Source organism: Danio aesculapii, chromosome 8 (genome assembly GCF_903798145.1).
Source record: "Danio aesculapii chromosome 8, fDanAes4.1, whole genome shotgun sequence".
NCBI classification, from domain to species: Eukaryota; Metazoa; Chordata; class Actinopteri; order Cypriniformes; family Danionidae; genus Danio; species Danio aesculapii.
In genome coordinates this window covers 46,335,421-46,354,759 of record NC_079442.1, presented here as the reverse complement: position 1 = coordinate 46,354,759, position 19,339 = coordinate 46,335,421, and the positions used below count along the sequence as shown (strand labels likewise).

The following is a 19,339-nucleotide window of genomic DNA, read 5'->3' as shown; positions in this document are numbered from 1 at the left end:
AAACCACAAACTTGTGGGTTCTCCATGACATTAACCATACAAGTACACCACTCTGAAATATGTCTCTCCTCCAATCACCCAAACCAGACCACAAGCTTTTTTACAGCTATAAAAACTTCATCTCACTGATTTTAGCAGCAGCTCTGAGACATTAAAAGGTAAGATGCATCTCTATTATAGATAGATAGATAGATAGATAGATAGATAGATAGATAGATAGATAGATAGATAGATAGATAGATAGATAGATAGATAGATAGATAGATAGATAGATAGATAGATAGATAGATAGATAGATAATATTAACTTTATTAGCTCAAATTAATACAGTATATGATGTTAAACAAGTAAAATTTTCTTTTAAGCATGTTTGACGGCCTTCCAGGATATGAGGAAATTGCAGCCGGTGGAGGTGGTAAGAAACAGAACAATATTAATGCATTTCATCTTTTGGTATACACGGTATTATTAAATAATGTTATATACACTATTCAATGGATTACGATCACTAACACTCTTTACCTGCGTTTGTAGTTCTATTCGAATTCAGGTTCATTTAGACCAGGGGTGTCCAAATTAGGTCCTGGAGGGCCGGTGTCCTGGAGAGTTCAGCTCAAATTCTAATCAAACACACCTGAACAAGCTAATCAAGCTCCTACTTGATATACTAGAAATTTCCGGGCAGGTGTGTTGAAGCAAGTTGCAGCTAAAGTCCTATATGGGGGGACACCGGCCCTCTAGAACCGAGATTAGACACCCCTGAACCCAATAATATCCAGCTGCAGGCCCACACACACAGTCTAGCACTATGATTTGTACAAAAAAGAAAAATGTATAATTAATTAAATATGTATCACTGTTTTAATGCATTAGATGCAATAAGACCTCTCCCAAGTATGATCATAATATTTATATGTATTTATTACAATTCATGAAATACTTAAGACAGATCTTTTTTTACCTGATATTCATTTTGTAGTCATGATGAATTATTATTATTCATGTTTGCTTTGTGACAGATGCATATAGACACACAAGAGTGGAAGTTTTATGTCAAAAAAAGTTTTAAAATTTGAAGTAAACATATACTAGTCAAATAACTGCAAGTAAGATATCTCTTAACCTCACCATTGCTGCATCTATTTGATCAAACATTGATTGGATTCTTACATTACTTTAAAGATTTAATGGTAAAATTTACACTAAATGACAATTTTGAAACAATATTTCACCCTTATTTTGACATTTAATTATTACATTTTGCATAATATTATTTACCCTTTTTTTAAAAAAAAAAACAGGCCCCTCACTTTATGTGTGTAAAATCACTTTGGTAAATTTAATTAATTTTGGTGGCTTAAAAAAGCCAGCATATTGTTATCTATCAAAACTTTTTCTTCTTCTTCTTCTTCTTCTTCTGAGACTAATTTCTAAGTGTATCTCCTCCTAGGCCTTTCAAGCTACATACTTCAAACTTTCGTCAAACCCTCAGACTGGTCTGACTCGGGTTGCTATATCTTCTCTAACTGATCCGACTTTGGGTTTTCCAAAAAAACGACCCAGAAAAATCCCAAAAGTCCCATTGACTTAACATTGGGTCAAACTTTGTGAGCTCATAACTCTGCATCAGACTGTCCTACAGACTTCTAACTGGACTCATTTAACTCAGTCTAGCCAGCAGCCAATAACTGATGACTTCTTAACTTACTAGCCACTCCCTAGCAACCACTTACAGCACCCTAGCAACTGTCCCATAGACTTCCATTGTAAAAGACTCCCATTGACTTAACATTGGATCAACCTTTGTGAGCTCATAACTCTGCATCAGACTGTCCTACAGACTAGAGTCTGGCCTCATTCAACTCAGTCTAGCCAGCAGCCAATCACTGATTACCTTTAAACTTACTAGCCACTCCCTAGCAACCAATTTCAGCACCCTAGCAACTGTCCCAGAGACTGTGACTAGCTATTCTAACACACGCTAACAGTTTTAACATCCTACTGACATGCTAATCTTCCTAGAAAGGTGCTAGCAACACGATAGTGACATGCTAGTCATGCTAGTAACATGCTAATTCATGCTAGAAACAAGCTGATTCATGCTAGAATCATGCTAGTAACATGCTAATTCATGCTAGAATCATGCTAGTAACCTGCTAATTCATGCTAGTAACATGCTGATAACATGCTAATTCATACTAGAATCATGCTAACAACATGCTAATTCATGCTAGAAACATGCTAGTAACATGCTAATTCATGCTAGTAACATGCTAATTCATGCTAGAATCATGCTAATTCATGCTAGAAACATGCTAATTTATGCTAGAAATACGCTAATAACATGCTAATTCAAGCTTGAATCATGCTAACAACATGCTAATTCATGGTAGAATCATGCTAGTAACATGCTAGAATCATGCTAGTAACATGCTAATTCATGCTAGTAACATGCTAATTCATGCTAGAATCATGCTAATTCATGTTAGGATCATGCTAGTAACATGCTAATTCATGCTAGAAACATGCAAGTAACATGCTAAATCATGCTAGATCATGCTAGTAACATGCTAATTCATGCTAGAATCATGCTAGTAACATGCTAATTCATGCTAGAATCATGCAAGTAACATGCTAATTCATGCTAGAAACATGCAAGTAACATGCTAAATCATGCTAGATCATGCTAGTAACATGCTAATTCATGCTAGAATCATGCTAGTAACATGCTAATTCATGCTAGAATCATGCTAGTAACATGCTAATTCATGCTAGAATCATACTTGTAACATGCTAATTCATGCTAGGATCATGCTAATTCATGCTAGGATCATGCTAAAAACATGCTAATTCGTGCTAGAATCATGCTAGTAACATGCTAATTCATGCTAGAATCATGCTAGTAACCTGCTAATTCATGCTAGTAACATGCTGATAACATGCTAATTCATACTAGAATCATGCTAACAACATGCTAATTCATGCTAGAAACATGCTAGTAACATGCTAATTCATGCTAGTAACATGCTAATTCATGCTAGAATCATGCTAATTCATGCTAGAAACATGCTAATTCATGCTAGAAATACGCTAATAACATGCTAATTCAAGCTTGAATCATGCTAACAACATGCTAATTCATGGTAGAATCATGCTAGTAACATGCTAGAATCATGCTAGTAACATGCTAATTCATGCTAGTAACATGCTAATTCATGCTAGAATCATGCTAATTCATGTTAGGATCATGCTAGTAACATGCTAATTCATGCTAGAAACATGCAAGTAACATGCTAAATCATGCTAGATCATGCTAGTAACATGCTAATTCATGCTAGAATCATGCTAGTAACATGCTAATTCATGCTAGAATCATGCTAGTAACATGCTAATTCATGCTAGAAACATGCAAGTAACATGCTAAATCATGCTAGATCATGCTAGTAACATGCTAATTCATGCTAGAATCATGCTAGTAACATGCTAATTCATGCTAGAATCATGCTAGTAACATGCTAATTCATGCTAGAATCATACTTGTAACATGCTAATTCATGCTAGGATCATGCTAATTCATGCTAGGATCATGCTAACAACATGCTAATTCGTGCTAGAATCATGCTAGTAACATGCTAATTCATGCTAGAATTATGCTAGAAACATGCTAGTTCATGCTAGAATCATGCTAACAACATGCTAATTCATGCTAGAAACATGCTAATCCATGCTAGTTACAAGCTAATTCATGCTAGACGCATGCTAATTCATGGTAGAATCATGCTAATTCATGTTAGAATCATGCTAGTTACTTGCTAATTCATGCTAGAATCATGCTAGTAACATGCTAATTCCTGCTAGAAACATGCTAGTAACATGCTAATTAATGCTAGAATCATGCTAATTTATGTTAGCAACTGCCTAGCAACCACTCAGAATACTTTAGCAACCGCCTAGCAACAACCCAGAAACATACTAACATATATGTACTTATCTATGCCGACTGTTTCAAACTTCATAAAAACTGCTTCAGTTATTTACACTTCAAACTTTTAGACTCTGCTTTTCAAGCCACCATAAAGTTTGTCTTCAAACTTTAATATCTAGTTAATAAATAACATTTAAAGGGGGTCTTTTTCTTTGAGCAATAAACTGTGGCGATCAGAAATAAAGGTACAAAGTCTGTCACTTAAGGTACACTTTTTTTAAAATGGAAGGTTCACTTTTGTACCTTTAAATACTATGAGGTACACATTTGTACATTATTTAGGTGTTAATATGTACCTTTAAGGGGGGCGTCACGGTGGCGCAGTGGGTAGCACGATCGCACTGCAAGAAGGTCACTGGTTCAAGCCTCAGCTGGGTCAGTTGGCATTTCTGTGTGGAGTTTGCATGTTCTCCCTGTGTTTGCATGGGTTTCCCCCACAGTCCAAAGACATGCGCTGTAATTGGGTAAGCTAAATTGTCCGTAGTGTACAGTATGTGTGTGAATGAGTGTGTATGGATGTTTTCCAGTACTGGGTTGCAACTTGAAGGGCATCCGCTGCATAAAACATGCTGGATAAGTTGGAGATTCATTCCGCTGTGGCAACCCCAGATTAATAAAGGGACTAAGCCGAAAAGAAAATGAATAAATGAATGTATCTTTAAGGATCTGCAAAAATGTACCGTTTGAAAAGGAACCGCACCAGTGACAGGATTTGTACCTTTATTTCTGAGTGTGTTTGTGTCACAGATGTTTTTCTTTTATAACAGGTGCATATCTTCCTCCTCCAATGCCATCTGTGCCAATGCCTGTGCCCGCTCATGCCAGCCATCCAGAGTGGCAGTATGTCTTTTTCTATATACCACCACCCTTGGCTTGTACTAGTTCCCTTCATGTGTTGAATACAAAAAAAATCTATTTTGAATATAGATGATGGTACATTTTTTTTACTATGCAAGTCTACTGTCAATGTACTGAGTAACAATCTTCAAAATATCATATTTTGTGTTATGAGGGTGAATAAATGAACATTTACATTTTTGGGTGAACAATCTCTACAAGTCACCTTTATTTATTTACATATAACTTATACATGTAACAAATTAAGCTGTATTTTTGCTGTGAATAGTTTTACAGTGAAGTTAACAGTGTTATTATTACCTCAAATTCCAATTGTGTTTTCATACGATCATGTTAAATCATTTAAATTCACAGAACATTAATGAATTAATATAATAGATTAAAAAGCTTTCTTTGTGTTTTACTTGTCTTTGGTTGTCAATATATTGTCATATAATGCACTGTTCAACATGACTTTCAACATTTTCGTTTGTTAGCAACAATATTCCCTCCATCTCAGAGGAAAGAGCGCATGAAGCTTTTTCAGAGTACGTCTCCAGCAAGTGCTGCTACAGTTCTGCCCCAGTCAGAGAGGGACAGATAACCAACATGGAATCCTTTAACACCTACAGGGTGAGATGCGAATCATATTCATTCTGGTGTGACGTGGGAATATTCGATAATACTCTATATATTGTGATAATAAACATCCATGATTTTGTTATTGTGGGCACTTCAAAATACAGTGAATAAATATCCATTATTTAAACTTTCAGGAATGGCTTTTATCAGGTTGTTTGTTTATAACTGCACAAGACTTAATAAACTATCTATCATCATGTAATAAGGAAAAAGTATCCAGTGCTTCCCACCCATAAAGTTTACTCTTTGTAGGTGGGTATAAGTCAAAATGTCCTGAATAGATTGCAATTGGTCCAAAATCCAGCTGCGAGACTTCTGACAGGGATTCGCAAGTATGAGCACATATCCCCAGTTCTTTCCTCTCTGGGCTAGCTTCCTGCTAGTTCACGGACTGAATTTATATGATAAATTTTTGTTTATAAATCCTTAAATGATCTGGCACCACCTTACATATCATATCTCCTACATGTTTATAATCGTGGTAGGTCAATAAGGTCTTAGGGCTGTTAGATTATGGTAAAAATCATAATCACAATTATTTTGGTCATAATTGTAATCACGATTATTCACAGTGATTAAAGTTGAAGTCAAAATCATTTGCCCTCCTGTGAATATATATTTTTTTAATAAAAATTTCCCAAATGATGTTTAACAAAGCAAGGAATTTTTCACAGTATTTCCTATAATATTTTTTCTTCTCGAGAAAGGCTTATTCTATTTTATAGCTAGAATAAAAGCAGTTTTAAATATTTTGAAAACTATTTTAAGGTCAATATTATTAGCCCCCTTATGTAATATATTTTTTTGATTGTCTGCAGAAGAAACTTTTATACAATGACTTGCGTAATTACCCAAATTAAGCCTTTGAATCGATCTTTAATCTGAATACTAGTATCTTGAAAAATATCTAGTCAAATATTATGAGCTGTCATCATGGCAAGGATAAAATAAATCAGTTATTAGAAATGAGTTGTTAAAGCTATTATGTTTAGAAATGGCTTGAAAAAATAATAATAATTATGACTTCAACTGTATATATAGTTATTTTCCTGTCTGTAATTAAGAAAAGGGAAATACAATAGAATAAAAGTATGAAAAACTGTGCTTTAAGCATCTTCACTGTAAGAAAAAAAAAACTTTATAGCTACAAAAGTGCTTCAGTCAAGAGCAGTGAGTGATATTCTCCTTTTGTTGTTTGATTAATAATAAAAACAGTCAGCAGCAGGAATATCGTCTGCTGTCACTTTAAGAGCAGTATTAATGGTTTCACTTTCACGTGTCTTTATTCTCAACTCATTTGTTTATTACATAAATGAGTGTTAATATGAATAACCAGCCTGATCTCACGAGAAAACGTAAGTATTTTACGTTTTGACAGTTTAGTAGCTAATTCGTACGAATTCGTGCGAGTTCAGTCGTACGAAATTGTATGATTTTAAAAAGGAGGCGTGGCACCTAACCCCACCCCTAAACCCAACCGTCATTGGCGGATGAGCAATTCGTACGATTAAGCCACTAAATCAAAAAGTTACGAATTGCTGTGAGATTGTGTTGGAATAACCACTAGACACCGCGTTTTGACGCAAATTTGCATGTATTTGACCATTAAAGCGCTCACATTAAGATGACTTTAGATGTGTGTGCTCTGCTCGTCTCTGAGTCTGAATGCGCACACACACAACAGCATGCGATCTCTTTTGCGCTTTTAAAAACATGAAGGATTCGAATGTACATCAATGAATGATACGCATCAGTGCTGCACACGTTACATGACAGTACATGCTTTTAGTAATGTTCACGTGCAACTGAGCTTTGCAGAGCAACAAATGTGTACACCTGGAAAGGAGGCGGTATATGATGCATATGATTCGTTTCATCTCGAATAATGTTTTATTCAAGGTAAGATCTGAACCATTTGAGGACTGTCCCAGACAGCCCAACCCAGTTTTCCAGCCCATTCAGAAATATGGTGTGATCGACAGTGTCAAATGCAGCACTGAGATCGAGCAATACCAGCACTGTTAGTTTGCCTGAATCTGTATATATTTTCATTGAAAAGAAAAAGTTTAAAACAGACAATAATAAAAATAGTGTTAAAAATCAAATGATATTTTGTTGGTCACATATAGTATTATACTATTTATGTGCTGTGGATAAACAGTGTGTTTCAATCCGGCTACCACAGCAAGTATATTTCAAGCCTGTGGGAAGCACTGGTACCCGCTTCAGCAGTTTTTGCACATAAAAACTGAAATTTGGACTTGAAAATCAGGTGATAATTGGCAGCCCTGTCAAACGTTGAATGCAAAATGTGCATTGAAAGTGGTTTCATCTTTAATCCACTCAAATTTGTAAAACTAATAAGTTAACTTCATTTCTTCCTGTTGCCCCAACACGAATCAACTGTGTGGAACCCAACAATAAAAAACTAATTTTGTCTGCGCTCTAAGAAAATCGCTTTGTTACTTTTGTCCCTGCTACTCCTCACACTTGTTATAGTAACTCTGAAGCTTACAGTGCTCAGCATATACAAGTACACCCCTCACAAACCTCTCTTTTAAATTCAGATTTTTAACTGGAAGCTATACAATATTATATTTGTGCATGCATATACATTAGATCAGTCAGTACTGAAGCCAAATCTGGAGCTTATCTAACAAAATAACTTGAGATAACGCTCCAAAAACTAGTACACCCAAATTTATGTTATAGAAAAATATTAAATACAAATTTAAAAAACAGGAAAAATCAAGAGAAGAAAAAATCCTGAAAATTTTTTTTTGAAATTTTGTAGGTTGTAATTTATTTTTGCAATACTTAGCTTGAATTTAATTGTATTAACTTTCGATTTCTAAATATGTTCGGTGACTAAAATATTATTTTAATAAATATATCTGTTTAATAAATCTGTTTTGTTTAAATGCACCAGAATACATTTGATTTGATTTGATTTGATTTATTTATTTTCGAACAAAGTATCATACATAAAATATCATTAACAAAAGAATACATTTCAACATGGTCGAAAATGGAGTGGGATGAAGCACAAGCTTATTATTTTCCCACCCCATTACCACATACATCATTCGTCTATTACTTAAACTTATTTCTTCCTTTACTTATCTCTTCCTTTCACATGAACACATTCTATCCTTTTGGCATATCTGACAAACTATATCTTTGGTTCCATTTTGTACCCGTATACCTTGTAACATAAACCCAGAGAAAAAAACAAAAAACAAAAAAAAACCTAGTACTGCAAATAGCCATTAATTAAAATGTCATCATACCTTTCTCTTTTTATACCTTTTCAATCACCTTCATCGTTATATTCCTTTAATAATATATATTTATACAACTTTTTAAATTGATTATTATCCTGACATTGTTTAAGAGTCAGACCTAGACTGTTCCATAGTTTTACACCACAGACAGACATACACAAACTTTTTAAAGAGCCCATATTATGGCTTTTTGAAAATGCCCTTCCATGTAGTGTGTCACACAGCTCTAAGTGAAGTGAAATATCCAGTTAAGGCTTAAATCTGTAAGTGTACAGTGTTTAAAACTATTGATTCATCTATAAAAGAGTCGACTCATAGTGCTTCAAACGAGTCGTCTTGATAACGAGTTATTAGGTGTTTCGCGATGACGCAGCTACGAAACACAAGTAGTTGCACGCGCAAGCCCGGGAGATTTGAAACCTGCGGCTCCGCCCACTAACAGAAAAAAGTCACACACACACACACAGAGACACACACAGACACCGGTAGAATGAAGTCACGCTGTGCAGATGGAGATTATTGACAGTTCACCCAAAGATGAAACCTTAGCATATAGCCTAGCCTTGAGCAGATCGAGAGCCTCTGGAAACTACCTGCTTACAAAGAAGACTTCATCAGTTTGTTAAAGGAAGGATCGGTATAGACTGTCAGAACAAGGATCAGTGGATCATGAATCAGTTTCTTCCCCCATTTCACCAGTGTAAGTACGTGCGATTAAAATTATTGCCTCGTTTACTCTAGCTTGCAAATTATGCATTTAGTTGTGTTTTGTTACTTGTAACCGCGTGTGCTGTATCAGGTTAACTCTTTATATTCTCATATCGCGTGTAAAGCCACGTTGAAAACGCGACGCGTGCCGCTTTGTTTATGGATAGTCAGCTATGTGTGTGTGTGTAATGTGTGTGTGTGTGGCTCCTCTGAGGACGGTCGTTTGTGTGAGTGTCTCCTCTTAGGAGGTTGATGTGTGTGTGTGCGTGTCTCTGAATAGGGTAAAGCTCTAGGCAAAGGGTGATCAAAGGGACCCGTTTGTAAAGTGAGGACTTTAGGGGGTGTCGCGGTTGAAATCTTAGGGTTGTAATCGCGGATGTAACTGAGGACGCGGAGGGGGAGGGAGGTGTCGCCGCCGCGCCGTCTCTATTCTGGACGCGCCGGCCCTGTGTGTGTGTAAAAAGAGCAAGTAGACTGCTAGGACATATCCTCGCCAGTTCTTGGACTTTTTGCTTGATAAAATAGTTAGTCGTCAGTATTTTCTAGTCCATCGTCTGTATTTACATTCACCCACTGGCAGCCAAAATCCACTATGAAGCGTGTGTACACTGTGACTACTTTTATATTGTTGATTAGCAGCTGGGCATTTCACTCTGTCTCGCCCTGAAGCCTGTCAGTGTCGTCGACCAATCGCAGCAGCCTGTCATTGGTCCAATCAGCGCAGATTAGCTTCGCGCTGAGGACGGGTTTGGGTACAAATGAATCGCTGAACGATTCATATGGGAGTCGCTGGGATAACTAGGTAAAAATAAATGCATATTATAAGACCATCAAAGTGTTGTTTGACCTTGCATGCATATTAGACTGTTGTTGGAGACCCTTACAACCTAAATATGACCCTATTTCATCTATAATATGGGCTCTTTAAAGTTGTTCTTGTTTTCAACCTCCTAAAATTTAGTTCTTCTCCATTGCCTACATTCACTGAGAAATAGATAGGAATATTAATTTTCAAAATGGGGTGTACCCAATTATGCTGAGCACTGTATGTAAATATCACGATCAAACCAAATATCATGATAAAACTAAATTTAATTCTAAAATCTTCAGCAGTTATTGCAACAAGAAAATTGGATACTGACATTTGCCTTTTTTTGTTGCTCTGTGTTTGTTTGTTTGTTTCTGCTCTCAGTATCAATTGGAGACGTTCACAGAATCCAGATCTACTAAATGGAGTCAGGAGCCTTACACAGGTACCACAAGTCACTAAGAGGTGCTCGCTCAGGCTTTTGATTTAAATAAACAGTCAACATCAAGTATTAATGATATCTCAAATTTTGCAGATTATTAAAGGAAGCTGTACTATTAATTTGTGCTATTACTCTTTAAAATTTACCATACCTTAGCAATCATGACTTATTAGTAGGTCCACACAGAATCTGTGCCCACAGATTTTTGAGCCCATTATTTAGTCTTTTTTTTTATGTATTTAAATGTGTGTAAATATTTATTTGTTTGGATATATTTGGTATTTAAATGTGTGTAAATATATATTTGTTTGGATATATTTAGTATTTAAATGTGTGTAAATATATATTTGTGTGGATATATTTGGTATTTAAATGTGTGTAAATATATATTTGTTTGGATATATTTGGTATTTAAATGTGTGTAAATATATATTTGTTTGGTTTATATTAATTTCAGTATTTTTATTGAATAATATGCAAAAATTCTGATAATTTATATACAATACAATTTGTAAAGTAGTATTTCAGTAGATGTATTATATGAAGGATCAATTGTTTACCAAGTACGTGCTTCTATTGGATTGATTGTAAACCCTTAAATAAAAGTAAAGTTTTTTATTTTATTTTATGTGTTTTCGGCTCAGACTCTCTGCATAATTACTGAAGATTTTTTATTCTCTTTAAGTATGCACATGTGTGCAGTAAGTGTACAGCGAATGTATAACCATATGAGCAGAATTTAGCAACAGCAGGGCTGAGAGCCAAAAATAACACAGAAAAGTGTAACAGTACTCTAAATGTCATATATGTATGAAATGTATACTGAGTAGGAGAAACGTGACATATAAAAGCATGACAGATTGACCAGACAGACAGATTGTCCAGGAGAGACTTCAGGTTGTCCTGAAGGCCTGCTTTCAGACATCTCAGCTTTATTTGTTCAATAAAGTCTATCTTCTGGTATTGAAAACCTCCAGCCTGATCGTGGTTAATTGATGGAAAGGCCGGAAACTACAACATTAGACAAATTTCTGCATATAAATAGCAAATAAAGTTGTGCAGATTCTGTTTGGTTCAAATTATTAGCACTGATTGGCTTTTCAACAACATCTTTGGCCAAGTGATCACTCATAACTCCCTATACTGAACTGAAAGCATTAGCAACATGTTTAATTTGTCTCTCAGGGCAGCGTGTGGATGCCGGTGTTCAGCGTCCTCCAGGACCGTGGGAGATTGCAGCTCAACCTCCATCCTACTTCATTACACACAAGGAGAACATCCGAGTGCCATTCACTTCCTCAATCAAGGTTTGATCACTCAAGCTCCACATAAACAGAAAATACAGACAACCGAGTGTGCAGAAATTACTGCTTTAATTGTGAAGCTTTTTAATGCTTGTGCATCTTTAAAGGTGTATGTTTTTGACTCTTCTAAAGTATAATAATACCATAATATATTTGCAGATATTTAAGCTAAGTGAACATTCTTGTTTATCTGAAAAACAATGCTAAAATCAGATATTCTGCTTTGAAAATGTGCGCTATATGCTGGAACCAATGTCTTTGTTTTGTTTTTTTAACCCACCCAATGCCACTTTAGCCACTTATATTTCAGCACTAGGCATGGGACGATAACCATTTTCAAGGTACACCACGGTTTGGAAAAGTCAAGGTTTTAAAACTGCCAACATTTTCTGTAATACCATTAATAAGTTTTAGTGTTTTTAGGACAATATATATATATATATATATAAATAAATATATGTATAAATAAATATATAAATAAATATCTGTATAAATAAATATCTGTATAAATATCTGTATAAATAAATATCTGTATAAATATATATATATATATATATATATATATAATATATATATATATATATATATATATAAATATCTGTATAAATATATATATATATATATATATATATATATATATATATATATATATATATATATAAATATCTGTATAAATATATATATATATATATATATATATATATATATATATATATCTTTATAAATATATGTATAAATGTATATATATATATATATATAAAACAACCTATAGCAGAAAACTTTGGCGGTTTTAAAACATTTACTATTCCAAACCGTGGTAAAGCTTGAAAACGGTAATCGTCTCATGCCTAGCTGGAAGGGCATCCGCTGTGTTAAACATATGCTGGATAAGTTGGCAGTTCATTCCGCTGTGGCGACCCCTGATGAATAAAGGGACCAAGCCGAAGGAAAATGCATGAATGAATGAATAAAAATATATATTATTATATATAATATTATTATTATTATTATTATTTACATATAATGAAAATGTATTAAAATTAATGTCGAATTAATAACTTTTTTACAAATAAATCTGCTCAGCATTAGGTTATGGAAAAATATATATTTTTTGTATATTTGGGGGATTTCGGTTCTTATAATGAGAGTATAATGAGGGTCAGTGTATAATCTATCTATCTATCTATCTATCTATATATATAAATATATATATAAAATATCATATGGTTTTGTTGTATTTTTGACATGGACGTATGGAGTCATGCTTTTTTAAACCATTAAGAAGATCTCAAGAAAAGTCTTCATATGAAAACTCTTTTACATGGTCAATTTGCTGTGAAGTAAATATGTCTCTTGTATACTAGAGATGTGAGTCGTGCAATGGAATGGGGAAAAAACCCTGTTCTGCCTGCACTGGAACTGGAAGTGTAAGTGACCAAACCAGGCTATTTTATTATCCATTGTTTTGGAGTACACTATAATAGTCTATTATATAATGATATATGCAACTTGAGATGCTGCTGTTTGTGTCTTTCTACAGAAAGTGTGCTCTGCGTGTAACGGTTCAGGTCAAAGTTCTGATAACCAGCCCTGCAGTACATGTACCAACAGTGGACATGTAAAGTAAATCTCTTTCCTGTCTTGACATGTTATTTTACTGCTACAGTTTTAAATGCATCCAGTAGATGGATTCCAGTGGTTTCAAATTTCCTGAAGCGTTTATGGTCTGACTATTTTCAGATGCAGTTCATGTAAAGGCAACGGCTTCCTCAAGTGTGAGACCTGTGATGGAAAAGGAAAGCTGCTCGTCTTCATCAACCTCAAAGTCAAGTGGTAAGACTATCATATGTGATAATTAATAAACTACTAACATACATTTTACTTATGATCTGCTTTTCTTAAACTCAAAGCGCTAGAACGTATATAAACAATAAAAATGCAACCAAAGCTTAAATGACTAACAACAATTTAATTGAATAAAGTAAATAAATAATAAATAAAACAACCAAAAAATGGTGGCACAGTGGTTAGCACTGTAACCCTCACAGCAAGAAAAGTCACTAGTTCGAGTCCTGACGGGTCAGTTGGCATTTCTGTGTGGAGTTTGCATGTTCTCCCTGTGTTGGCGTGGGTTTCCTCTGGGTGCTCCGGTTTCACCCACAGTCCAAAAGACATGTGGTATAGATGAATTTAATAAGCTAAATTGGCCGTAGTGTATGTGTTTGGGTGTTTCCCAGCACTGGGTTGAACCTGGAAGGGCATCCGCTGTGTAAAAACATATGCTGGATAAGTTGGCGGTTCATTCCGCTGTGGCGACCCCTGATGAATAAAGGGACTAAGCTGAAGGAAAATATGAATGAATGAATTAACAACTAATAATATCACAATCCTGTACATTCTGTCAAACTGAAGACTAATTCTATATATTGTACTGCTTTTTCAGGAACACTGAGAAAGACGAGTACATACCGGATGATTCAAGTGGTCTGAGGACAGAGAAACTGAGGAAGGTTACAGGAAAAGAGCTTTTCAAAGATGCCCAGATAATGGTTGGTGCCACTAAAACCTTTTTCTGCCACAGGATGAAATAAATACATTAAAAATAATCTTTATTTTACATTTCTGACTAGGGCTGCACGATATTGGAAAAATCTGATATTGCAATGTTTCATTTTTCTGCGATTAAACATTGCGATATTTAATCACAAGATGAATAGCTCTATTTGGCAGTTTTCTGGGGAGTCTAGCATTATTCAGGTAAAATAAAACAATACAAAAAATGCTTTTCTTACTTTGCATCGTCTCGTTTCTAGTCCAAATATCGAAAATTTCTTAAAAATCAAGTAAAAATATTGTATTATTTTTTCACAGTCACAAAAATAAGAGTTTCCATAAAACAAGCAAAATTAAGGTAAGTAAAACAATCTTGTTTTGCTTTGAAATGTAGATATTTGGACTAGAAACACAAAATTTCACATTTTTGTAAAAAATGTATAAATTCTGTGTAAATAAATAAATGCAATTAATATTTGTTACACACCAAACATCAAAATGTTTATGCCCAAATGTTTTAAACTCTCTTAAAATGCTCACCGGCCTTAAAAACACAAGCAAATGATAAATCGATAAACCTAAGACTCAACACTGCATATCTTGCAATGTAACTACTGCAGATCCGCACATTGCGATATCGATGCTGAAATGATATATTGTGCAGCCTTTTTCACACAAATCAAAGGGGAAAAAAGCATAATTGTGAAATGTATACTCAATATTCCAAACTACCATCTAATCAATGTGTAACGAGGAGACTGACACGGAGGGATCCATTATGCAGTATTTATTAGTCACAGTCAAACATCCAATACGCACTAAAGTGTGAACACACATCAACAGTAATCAATAATGGTCTTGGGGCTGGCGGCTGACAGACACAGAGTGATTTACCAGGCATAGATCAGTGGCAGGCGGTGTGGTTCAGAATCCGTTAGACAGGCTTGGGTCGAGGGCAGGCAGCGTGGTTCAGAGTCCGTGTATAAAGCAAGGGTCGTGGGCAGGCAGAAGTCAACTCAGAAACAGTCCAGGGTTATTCTCAGAAGATCAGACAGGAAAGACCGCTCAGTAATGCTGGCCAGGGCTAAACAAGACTTCGCAATGAACTGGTGTTTGAGTGTGGCTTATATAGGAAGCGTGGGTCGTTAACTAGATTCAGTTCAGGTGTGTGCACAATCAGTTTATATGGATGATGTAATGCTTAAAAGTCCGGGGAGGGTGACCTCTGCTGGCCAGCGAGGGGAATGACTGGGACAGAGTCGGTAACACAATGAATATTCCTATCGTATTTTGTCTTTAAGCAATTTCTGAAATAGTAAGACCAGCCCATGTAGCACCAAAACAAAGCCATGTTCAAAGACTCCTAAAGTCTCACGAAATCAAAATTTGCAATGTTTTGTTTGCGCATTGTTGGTCTTCATTCATTCCCTGGATTAAACATCTTTGTTTTGATTAATTGTTAATCAAATCAGATCATTTGCTTCCTTTCTGCAATGGCAGACCTTCTCTGATGACGACAGTTTGGGCAAAATATGTTCAGCCACGCCCCTCCAACTGTTAGTTTTCCTGAGCCAAAGATTAAAGGAGGAACTCAAAAATTTTACTCCGCCCCCTATTCAATATTCAGCCTGAGCTGGAAATACATCACCATACTAAAATAAAAGTCTGCAACAACTACTGGTTCACATGGAATTTAAGTCCCCTTTCGTTTTCTATTCTGATGGTCCTGACCACGTTTAGATGCCTAAATGCATCGAGTTGTTGTCATGATTGAATATTTGAAGGTAATAAAGTGGCTTTATTGCTGTTTTAAACCATTCCTGAGCGCTGCGTTTGGTGTTTTTAGGTGCAAAACTGCTTAATGCGTGAATGTCTCCTAAATAAGTGCATGTGGTGAACATTTTGCTGTGAAAACAACAATTTTATGCACTCGCACAAATGCTCCCAAATAAATTTTGAGGTAGCATAGATAAAATTTCGGGTGCATATGCATCCAAAATGGTTGCAATTTTGAGCACTGTGAATGCATGTTTCCCAGTGATGGGTTGCAGCTGGAAGGGCATCCGCTACGTAAAATATATGCTGGATGAGTTGGCGGTTCATTCTGCTGTGGCGACCCCGTATTAATAAAGAGACTACGCTGAAAAGAAGATGAATGAATGAATGAATATCTTTCCTGCTGGTCTATCCAGTTGTGGGTTTCCCTGATGCTGCTGTTGCACAAGCGTCTGAGCGTTTAATAAGAGATCATCAGGCAAAATACAACAAGAAGTCACGCATATTACAATAGGTACCCACTATATTTTATTCACAATTTTAATCTACAAGTATATTTTCCATCTACAAATTTTATTATATAACTCTTAGTCTATGACATGATATATGTATTTGCTCATATTTAGAGTATTGATAAATCTGGCTATTAATATTTCTTCTTCCAGAGGCAGACAATCGAGCTCATTACCGTAACCAAAGTCAACTACACGTGGAAAGGAAACCGTTATGTTTATTATGTGTATGGGAATGAGCTGAAAGTGACCGCTAAAGACTATCCTGCCACCTGCTGCTGCTCTGTCATGTAACATTCATTCTGTGCTGTAAATCCAACTTCATCCCATCTGACATACAAAACAAATCTAAAATATTAGACAACTGATGTTAAAGCATTTTAAAACCAGACCACGCCAATACTGTGCTGTATATTTTTGTGTACTCTTTTTACCCATTTTAAAAGCGATCTTACTGTAAGCTAAACTTTAAGTGCTAGTTTGCTTTATTGTCAATATTTCTTTAAATCACAGCAATGTAGCCTTCAGTAAGTGATGAACATATGATTATTTAAATAAAAAGTGTTTGATCTGTTCAGTTTGCATTTATTTTGAGGGGAATAAAGATCTTTGAAAACAGAAATTGTTGGTGTCTAAATACGGAGATCATCTTTTTCGGTTCAATAAAGTAGATCTTTTAACCAATATATGAAAGAAAACTTGATCACGGCAGTTTAATCAACATTTTGTCCTTTCATAAATGCATAAATATGGCTAGAAAAAAGTATAAGATGATAGATTCACAGTTTCAGTATTCACCATTAGCCTACACATTTAAAAATGAACATCTGCTGATGTTTACTCTCCCTCAGACTCTCCAATATGTAGAGAAGTCTGATTCTTCAGAACAATTTCTCATCAGTATAACCGCTTTGGACAGATTTTGTGTGTAAACAGTACTTGAAATATGCAAAATTCTTGTTTTTTTTACAGAGAAGATATACCACAGACATCCCTCTTCTTACAATTATATTACTGTTCTCACCTCAAGAACTACTTAATTCTGCCATTTTTAAAATAATCTTCTGTAATTTATCAATTATTAAATGTTACACCAGCAATAGAATATTTGTTTGTCTCTCAATCATCAAAGTATTGCATTGCATACACTGTAAAAAAACAAACCTAATTTTACAGAAAATATCTCAACATTTTTTACAGTTTTCTTTTGTCATTTCAAATTAAATTCAAAACTTAGTAAAATGACAAACAATCTTTCTAAATTATCAGTTTGACTTTCATACAAGGTACTTTATCATTAAAAACAAATTACTGACATTTTTGTTTTTTATACAGGGAAAATACAGTATTATTTATACAGTATTTTTTCTGTTATTTTAAATTATATTCAAAAGTCTGTAAAAATTACAAACAATATTTCTAAGTTAACAGCTTGACTGTTATTTTATGTACTATATAATTAATGACAAATTACAGCAATTTCCCTGTTTTATACAATACAATTGCCGTATTATTTACAATGTTTTTTCAATTTTTTTTGAAGTACATTTAAAATTACGTACAATTAAACTAATAAATTGTAATTACTTGCTCTGTAAAAAAAAAAAAAAAATCTTTAAAAAAAAGGTCAAATGACTGGCAGCTACGGCTGCCAAACAAAAACCATAAAATTACTGTAAAATTTCTTTGTTGAAATAAAGTGCAAAAAATAATAAATCTACAGATATTTTCATTAAAATGTTTACAGAGAAACACTGTTATTTTACAGACTTTTCCTAGATTATTACGATCAAATCTTTTCAATAAAATAGATAAATTCCGCTCACATGCACCTGCTCCGGATTCCGCTGATTGCACACACACAGTCGGAGGATCGCTATGAACTGATTACATGGACTTTAAAAGCAGACCAGACGCACGCACCAATTGCCTAGTCTTGTTATACTGTTACTGTGAACATTATGATGCGTTTCTCTTCTTTTGCCGTGCTTTGTTTGTTAATTGTTTACGTGGTTTGATGCTGGGACTGACCATTTGGCTGTTATTTGACCATGACTCTGGATTCCCTGCATACATCCGTTTGCCCCTGTGCTGACTGTTGCTTGCCTGACCATCTCTGTGTAATAAACCTGCATTTGGATCTGCACTCCTTTGTCAGCATCCCCTTCACATTACAGTTCCAAGTTGTGAGAATTTTAATCAGTTGTATCTCGTTTGTTGTTTTTTCCAAAATAAAACTGTTAAATTACGACCATGAGCATGTCTTGGCATTTTATTAAAGGTGTTTAATTGTAATGATTGAGAGAAAATTCTTTTAAATAACATTGTTTTCTCTTGAACTTTTAGTGCAGTCACTTTATTGATGGTGTTCGATTATAATAATCTAGGAAAAGTTTGTGAAATAACAGTGTTTCTCTGTAAAAATTTTAATGAAAATATCTGTAGATTTATTATTTTTTGCACTTTATTTCAACAAAGAAATTTTACC

General features: G+C 34.7%; 1 pseudogene; it reads left to right on the top strand.

The window, feature by feature from the left end:
- The first annotated feature begins 366 nt into the window (after positions 1-366).
- Positions 367-17,253, top strand: LOC130234171 (protein SSUH2 homolog; annotated as a pseudogene).
- The last annotated feature ends 2,086 nt before the right edge of the window (positions 17,254-19,339 follow it).